The following is a 9,399-nucleotide window of genomic DNA, read 5'->3' on the forward strand; positions in this document are numbered from 1 at the left end:
TCTCTCTCTCTCTCTCTCTCTCTCTCTCTCTCTCTCTCTCTGTATGTGTGTGTGGGTACTCCATATGTGAACCAGGCTAGCCTCCAACTTGCAACAATCCTTCCCCCTCATATCCCAAGTACTGGAATTATAGGAACACTTACCCCCATGCTTGACCAAGTTATTTTTGTTAAGATACTTATTATTATATTTCTCAGGGACATAACATTCTTATATGTTCGATCACTATTTAAAAGAGACAATGTAAACATCAGGAGGATTAAAATAGTACTCAGAATGATATAATATGGAAATGTAAACTTTAACGTTTATAAGGAGTATCAAGACAGATAAGGAGAATTTTAGACAAGTAATGAAGTTAGCATAGCCAGCTAGTCATATTTAAAGAAATGAAAATTAATCTTAAATTTATATAAAAACCTAAAAAAAACCCGCAAGACCAAAGATTCCAATGCATTAGATTTAGACTGGTCAAAGTATTCGAGGAAAACATAGGAAAAGTGACCTTACAATCTCTCTATAGGAAAAAAAAATTTAGTATTACCCCAAGTTCCAAGTACACAATGGAAATGATTAAAAAATGTTATTTCATGAATATTTTAAGTTTTCAAATAAAACCAAGAACCAGTGTTCACACTTCATGAAGAGTCCCAAGCAGTGTTTCAGGGGAAAATGAGTGGTCTGTGGTCTTATAGAAAACTTGAGATAGCAGCTTAAAAAAAAAAAAAAAGAAGAAGCAGCTAATTAACAATCTGGGAAATGATTGATCTTATTAACTACCAAGGACCAAGAAGTGAGATTAAAACCATCGCTTGTCAGTTTACCCACATGGAAAAGAGGTTGGTGGCCATTCATTTTTGGAATACTTAAAATAAATTTTAATTTCACATGAACATTTAAAATAAAGCCAGGACTAATTATTTATAATCTTAAAAGCATTAGAAGAAAACAGGTGGAAATGGCTGAGGTGTGGTGAGACCGAATCTCTGCCTCTTATCAGGGTATTAAAACGGGGTCCTGGTCAGCTAGGTCATTCAGCTACGTCTATCAGAACCAAAACCTTTTGGACCAGAGCCTTCACCCAAACCTGGAAAAGTCCTGGCTGGCCTGGGATTTGCATGTGTGAATGGAAGTATTATAGAAGCGACTGAAGCGACCCTCGAGGGAAGACAGTGGGAGTCAGAAACACCAGGTTGCTTCTGCACACAGCCTGGAGCCTTAAACACTTGTGAGTGTGGTTGTGGTTAGTGTTCTTAGGCTCCCTGTTATGCCTGGCCATCATTTGTTTTCTAGAATGACCCCTTGGAGGACGTACCCGAGAAACTTGCTTTTACTTTAAGTTAATTGTGTTGAGGATACTAGTCATTTATATAAGACAAGGGGTTAGGGGTGTTTGCATGAGATGAGATATTGCCTCCATTTTACCCTTATTTTAAATAGATCTCCTATTCAAATTGTCTGTCTTGGACACGGTGGCATGTGCCCATAGTCCCCAGAAGAGACAGGTGATTATGAGTTAGAGGCCTTGTCTCAAACTAAAGAAAGTAGATAAATATCTCAGCCTGGAGGAGTTTGCAGCAGCTCAAGTTGGACTGTTCACACTTGAAGACCCAGCAGCACCCGCTCTGTATGGAGAGCCTTCCCAGCGCGCCCAGCTTTCTGTCCTTGTGTCTGTAAAGCAGAGCCTCCTTCTACACTCAAGACAGTCACATTTCTCAGGGTGATAACTGAGAAATATCCATGCTTCCTTCTCCCCAGACAAGGGACCTTGTTTCTACCGGACAGAGGTAGGGATCCAATTGCACTCCTGAGTTATTAACATCATACTCCAAGGAAAACGTCTGGGTGACTCATAGTCCAAGGAAAAGGGGATTTAAAGCATTGTTTTAAGTAGAATTCAGGTTTACTCTTTTCATTTTCCATAAATGTACATTGAAATAATTCTAATTAGTTTCTAAGGTTACCAAAAAAATCAATATAAAAGGAAGCATTTTGTAAATTAGAGGGTTTTTTTTACATGCATGCATGAGTGTGTGTGTGTGTGTGTGTGTGTACATGTGTGTGTTTGAATGTGAGAGTACAATACAGGTGTGCACATGCCATAACACAGGGGTGTAGGTTGAAGACAGCTTCAGGTATCAGTCCTTACTCTCCATTTTGTTTGGGGCAGAGACTCTTGTTATTTTCTGTTGTGTACATCAGGCTAGATTTTCCCATCTCTGCCTCTCATCTCCCCATAGGGGTCCCAGGATCACAGATACTATGCTAAGCATCCAGTTTTTATGTAGGATCTGAGGATTTGAACTCAGGTCCTCATACTTGTGCAGCAAGCAGTCCTACCCACAGTGACACCTCTCCAGCCCTGGTTAGTCACTCTTATTTCTCCCCTCAGAGTGCCATTTAGTGAAGGAGTCTTTAAAGCAAAGCAAAACATGAGGAATGCTCAGACTCTCTAGGCTTTGATGGTTACAGATCAGTAATGTTACTGATAGAAATGAGAGGTAGGGCTGACCTGAGGATCCCAGGGAGGCTGAACCCTTGAGTGGAAGAAAGAACTTGGTCACACAATTATTAATCTCCCTGTAAGGACTTGGGGTAACTCACACTGTACAAAGCACCAGAGAAAAATCTTCCGTTATGATTGGTTGGCAGAGCTCCAAGCTACCAGGCTTGCATTTAGACCTTTTACAATGTAACCAAATTGGATGAGTTCTCTCTGGAAAATAAACCCTCGTAGGATTCCAGCTGAAACTGTGGGTGATGAGCTAAGCACACGGGACAATCCTGACCGATGATGCTCTTCAAAGACCCAAAGCACACACAAGTAGCTAGAAAAACATCCTCCGGGAGAAGGAGCAGGCGGTTGCATTGGATTGAAATGACTAGCAGCAGGAAGAATACTTTCCTGTCTAATGAAGAGCCGAAGACATGCAGACTGCTAGAAAACAAGCTTTGTACCAGCTCAGCGTTGGAATAGTAAAGATACAGCCTGACTAGAGGCACACCCTTACCTCAGATGGTACAGCCAGTCAGTGTAACATTAAAAAAGGATCATAATCTAGGTCTGGGGACACAGAGACCCGTCAGTCCCTGCCCCTCCAGGTGTCTGTGAATGTGGGCTTCACCATAGCATCAGGGGGGTTATTTTTCCTCTTTTTGCCCCGTGTATGTTGTATGTATATGCACATGTGTTTTGTGGGAGTGTGCATGTATGGAGGTCAGAAGTTGAGTTCTGATGTTTTCCGCCATTGATATGCATTTACAATTTTTTAAAAATAGGTCTCTCACTGAATGTAGAGCTCACTAATTGGCTAGAAAGGCCAGCAAACTCCAGGGTTCCTCCTGGCTTTACCCCTCTGGTGCTGGAGTTATAGGCATGTGCGGCCTTGCATGATTCTTTTTACTAGGGATCCAGTGTCAGGTCTTCACACTAGTATAGGAAGCATTTTGCCCACTGAGGCATCTTGTCATCTTCCTGGAGTTGCTCTTAATGAACGGAGCTATACTGCATGGTAGTTCGTAGGATTTTATTGCAAGTAGCCAGTTTCTCGTAGTGAACGGAGCTATACTGTATGGTATAGTCCATCCAATTATGTTAATAGCCAGTGCATTTCACAGTGCTTGGGAAATTGACAACCCTCTTCTCAGAGTGGTTGAATGTGTCAAAGCTTGTCCGATTGGTAGAAAGTCCATGGAGAGGAATCGACTGAGCTATATAATTCTTTGGGTCCTTCAAGACTTAGAATGGTTAAAAATTCCATCTCTGTTCCCAACTAAGACCTTAGGTTTTCAGTGAGGTCTCAGCTCTTCTCAAAAGATGCTCAGGAATTAGTGACCAGTGTTCGAGGAGAAAAAAACCCATTGAACATCTTCTGCACTCTCAGGTTTACGTTTGGCGACTGGCATGAATGGATCAAAGAACGATTAGACAAGCACTTTATAGTAGAAAGTAGACAGTATGCACATAGGATCCAAATCTGAGGGGATGTGAGTGGGCAGATCTGCATTGCCCCTCAGAGTAGAGGTTGATGCTGACTCTAGAGAGCTGGTTACACTTCACAGGACCTTACAGATAAGCAGGGCGTCCAAGGGTTAGTCTGACTTACCCAGGCCTCTTCAACCATGTTATGTGTTAAAGTATAAAGCATGTACATAAATTTTTCCTCTGCACACCTAGGGTACTGGGGATGTAGCCCAGTTTGTAGAGTGCTTGCCTAGCATGCATGAGGTCCGGAGTTTAATCTAACCACCCTCCTACCCCCAACCCCCACCTCCCAACCCCCACCCCACCCCGATTAAAATGTCTGTGGTAGAGGCAGGAGAATTAGAATTTCTAGGGTTGGCTGCAGAGTGAATTGGAGGTTACCGTGAGCTATAGGAGATCCCTGCTCAAAACAACAACTGCAAACAAACAAAACCCCTTTTTTGTGTGTCTGTACATAATTGTCTACATCCACTGAAAATTTTAGATACTTTTAGGTTACTGTTTTTCCAGAGAAAATTTGGCTCTTAAATTTGGTCAGCTCTCCAAACATTTTTTTTTTGCCTTCTTTGTGTCCCTCCTGCCCCCAACCCCATTCTCTCTATTACATCTACCAGTCAGGGAAAAAAAATCAAAATAATAAGGCAAGCCCTCTGGGGAATTCTATGCAAAGATTCCTCCCTCAAACCCACATGAGATGTGGAAATAAAGTTGAATTTGTTCACATCTGACTAATTCTGACTGAAGAGCAATTCTCTTGGTCCTCCTTGGATATGTGCACACCTGTGGGCTTGTAATTGTATGACCGAGAGGAGGGCAGCATCCTAACGGGGACTATTGTTTATAGAGGAATTGGCATTATTCCTTAAACGCTGAGGCAGAAAACCAGCCTGGAGTTCAATGGGACCTAAGATTGGATTGTTGCTTAAAATGCTGGAGAGTGTCTGTGTGAGCAACCTCAGGTCCGCAATCATGTGGATAATGAGGCCACTGTTGACGTAAACAAGTGACATTCAGAGTCCACACACACATATCTGAGAGAGTGGGGAGACAATGTGCCGCCGGTCTCTAGAGGCACAACAGCAAAGTTTAATGATTGTTTGTGGTTATGTAAGGGACAGGGATTATCAGAAATGAATTCACTTGAATGAATTCAAGGAAGGGGGGGCACCCCTCCACTATGATTAAGTGGTTAAGCTTTTCCACAGATGGCAATGCCAACACAGTTGTTGGCCAGGCGTTAGCTGCCCCCAGAGTGAAATGTGATGTAAACACCCATGCTCTAGTGGCAAGGACAACTCATTTGTGAAATTACATAAAGATTCTGAGGTGGCTTTTTTTTTTTTTTTTTGTAGCTTTTGGGATCCTTCTGGCCTCTGAATGAGGTGTGGGGAAGAGATGGAGATAGAGAGATGAACAAGACAGAGAACTAGGAGGGGAGAGAGTGTGAACGAGACAGAGAGAGGGAAAAGGGAGAGGGAACAAGCAGTCAGATAGGAAATGAGCAGGAGACCTAGCTGGGAGCAGGGGGCTTGGGGGGGCGTGTACCTGGCAGAGGTGTGTAATCACATAAGCTGCACTAGGTTCCTGAGGTCAAGCAGTGGAAATGTCTGTTTGTGAACACAATTTACTTTCTTTGTGTTGCGACTCCTCCTTTGAGTGAGGTCATTTAGCTACTGGAAAAAATGCACTCCTGTTTCCTGAAGGCTTAGAGCCCTCTATCTCCATGGTGCTGGCTGTCAGACCATCAGCATCACTTAGGTCAATTTAATTTAATTCAGAATTTAAATTCTGACCCAATCTAGCAAGATGAGCTCCCCAAACTATAACAAGGTGGAAATAGAAAGACACATAATATTTCGGATCTGAGTGGGTGGCCGTAGTTACTGTTTGGGTCATTTTATATGCTTTGAATTAATCTGCATGTCCAAATGCTGAAGGTCCTTGTCCCAGTTGGTTTTTGATTGATCAATAAAGAGCCAATGACCAATGTCGGGGTGGAGAGAGAGAGAGGTGGAACTTTTAGATTTGCGCAGGTTAGGAACTGGAAGAGAGGAAGAAGAGAGAAATCACTATGTCTTGGAGGGAGACAGATCAGATTTAGAGCTGCAGAAGAAAATTCATCCTAAATGTAAGTGGAAAGGGACAGTGACCCTATGGGAAGGGCTGCCCAGAAGGTAATAGCATAGCAAAGTTAAAACATAGATTTAGAAGATGTTGAGCCAGGAGTACTGGAGGGAAGTGTATGCTAGCTGGATGGAGGACTAGGACTGCCCAGCCTTGGAGCTAGTCAAGGCATATTAAAATTAACTGACGCTAGTTCCTCTGTGTGTGTGTGTGTGTGTGTGTGTGCGTGTGTGTATCTTTCATTTGAGAATCCATATAGCCCCAGGGATGGTGCGACAGTGTGACCTGACCAGAGCCCAAGAGGTTTAGCTAAAACTACCTCTACAGCCCTGCTCCCATGCCCTCTTGCATGATGGACTGTAACTCCAATCCAGGAGTCAAAATGAATCCTCCCTTACTCAAGTTGCTGTTGTCTGCTATTATTTGGTCACAATGACAGGAACAGTGACTTACACAGGTACCAGAACCTGAAGCAGGCCACCTTTCATAGAACCAGGCTAAGGGCATAGATCATCTCCCTAGTCTAGAACCCTTCCAGAAGTACATACACCTGGACATGAGCATTGCTGGTATTCTTTAATAATATCCACAGCTAGGCTAGACCTGTTTAAGATTTAACAGCTTTAGGAAAAATATGGATGTCTCTTTTCTAAAGAGCACCACACGTCCCTCTTCTATTCTTGCCCCTTCCCTCTGTTTCTTTTCTTTCTTTCTGGTGCATCTATTCAAGATCAGCCTACCAACCAACACAAGCCTCGATCATGCATCACTGATAACTATTTCTGGAAAATCCCAAGAGGCAATCCAGTGTAGGAGGAAGGGGAATAAGGAAATAGGAGAGAAGACTTCCTTATGATGCCCAGAGATGTCACCCAGGCTTTCTGGACTGGGTTTGCAGCCTCAGGCTACACATGGGAGAAAAAAGGTTTTAGGCAGAGAGAGTGGTGAGTTGTGGGGAATGGTACGAAGGCCGGGCCTCTTGCTTAGTAATAGTCCTTGGCACACAGAGAGGGGCAGATGGTATACACATGCACAGAGACCGTCAGATCCAGGATTGCAAGCCACAGGCAAAACAATACCTAGAAACTAAAGGAAAAGAGTCTTCCTGGAATTGGAGAAAAAGAAGGAGGGGGTGAGAGCCCGACCTCCCCTTGCTATATGGCTCTATTCCATAAGGGCATTTAGATATTAACTTAGTCATGCTTGACAAGTTAACAGCAAGACTGAAATGAGAGAAACAAAGGAAAATATCCAAGGTAATCATAGTGTGGTAATGCATAGCTGGAATCTCGGATGTTCAGAAGCAGAGGCAGGAGGATCAGGTGTTCACACCCAGCCATTGCTGCACACTGAGGTTGAGACAGGCCCGTGCCCCATGGGACCCAGACTCAGAACTCTTTTGTGGTGTCACATTAACACAATCCGGAATCACCTGGGGAGGAAGCCTCAGTGGGAAACTGTCTGGATTTGGTCGGCTGGTAGGGAAGTCTGCTGCAGTTTCTGCAGTTTGTCTTGACTGTCAGGGGAAGTGGTGAGAGTCAACCTGAATGCAGGCTTTTGCCCTCAGTTGCTTTTTGGCAGGGCATTTTAGCATAGTAACAGAGGAGAAAAATAGAACACACACACACACACACACACACACACACACACACACACCACACATACCAGACACACATACCAGACAAACACCACACATACTTACATATTCCCCCACACACCACACCTATACATACCCCATACACCTCACCACACACACACACACACACACACATACACACCATATCACACACCACACACATACCACACATATACTACACACGTGGGGCAGATATCCAAATCCAAAGTGTGTTACAACTCAGGAAAAAAAAAATATATATAATCATGAATTCAATCAGTGTGGACTAGAAATATGTGTTTGTTCTGAATGCACTCAGACATATTCTTGTCATCATTCCCTAAGCAATACAATGCAACATCTGTTTCCATGGCACTTAATCAGAGTGGACTCAAGTGATTTAGTTGACTTGGAGTCTGTGGAAAGGTATGTTTAAGTTGCAGTCAGATCCTTTCCCATACTGCTTCTCAATCTTCCTAATGCTGTGATCCTTCAATACAGTCCATCATGCTGTGATGACCCCCAACCATACAATTATTTTTGTTCCTGCTTCATGACTGTGATTTTGCTACTCTTGTGAATCGTAATGTAAATCTCTGACATGCAGGATTTCTGATATATAACCCCTGTAAAAGGGTTGTTTGACCCCTCCCTCAAAGGGATCATGACCCACAGGTTGAGAACCACTGCTCTGCCATTCTATATGGGGGACTTGTGCAGGTATTGGTCTGTTCAGTAGTCCTGGATCAATTCCCAGGTGCTGACACAGAGGGAAAGGGAAGAATGACTGAAATGCTCTTCTTCAGAGACAAATATCCATTAGCTTTGGAGAATAGTAAACACAGACAGAAACAGGCACACTTTAGAGCAGATAAGCCAAGATCTAAAAGAATGGTTGAAGGGGTTATAGAGAAGACTCGGTGGTTAAAAGAGTGGGTTGTTCTTCCAGAGGACCTTACGTCCCAGCACCCACATTGCAGCTCACAACTGTCTCTAATGAGATCTGTCACTCACCTGCAGGCAAAACACTAATGCACATAAAAGAAAAATATACAAATCTTTAAAAAGAAGAAGCTGGGCTGTGGTGGTGCACACCTTTAATCTCAGCACTTGGGAGGCAGAGGCAGGTGGATTTCTGAGTTCGAGGCCAGCCTGGTCTACAAAGTGAGTTCCAGGACAGCCGGGGCTACAAAGAGAAACCCAGTCTCAAAAAACAACCAACCAAACAAAAAAGGATTGAGGCACAGGTTACCATTGCAGACTCATGCAGCCAAAGATCTAAGAGGGGTCTTTGTCAAACCGGATGGTGGGGAAGGTGGGTGTGAGAGGAACATTCATTCACCCAAGAGGGAGGGTGACACAGACACCATGTGTCCACAATTTCTTCGAAGGCCTCAGAAAACTGGTCATGGGTATAATAGTCCTCCCTGTTCCACCTCTCACCCCCTGTCTTTGTCTTTAGGTCAAAGAGCAGGAGCTGAGAGCAGCGTCTGATGGGAATGGCGTGTGCACATGAAGTTTAAGTTTACCAAGAAGCAAGGTAAGGCTAGCGGGTAGAACTCTACTCTTTCCTGACCAAGGACACTTACTCCAATGGTGAATTATTGAGTTTGGGAATTGTATCTTTTTCCTTCTTCCTTCCTTCCTTCCTTCCTTCCTTCCTTCCTTCCTTCCT

At 43.6% G+C, this 9,399-nt stretch overlaps 1 protein-coding gene across 1 annotated transcript in view; it reads left to right on the plus strand.

Annotated features, from left to right (window-relative positions):
- Adgrf1 (adhesion G protein-coupled receptor F1) overlaps positions 1-9,399 on the plus strand; it is a 50,785-nt gene that overhangs the window by 4,511 nt on the left and 36,875 nt on the right. Inside the window, exon 2 of the mRNA XM_021185783.2 lies at positions 9,187-9,264. The gene's annotated coding sequence lies outside the window, so the exon portion shown is untranslated. The remainder of the gene's footprint in view (positions 1-9,186; positions 9,265-9,399) is intronic.

The sequence above is a fragment of the Mus caroli genome, chromosome 17 (assembly GCF_900094665.2).
Source record: "Mus caroli chromosome 17, CAROLI_EIJ_v1.1, whole genome shotgun sequence".
Classification (NCBI taxonomy): Eukaryota; Metazoa; Chordata; class Mammalia; order Rodentia; family Muridae; genus Mus; species Mus caroli.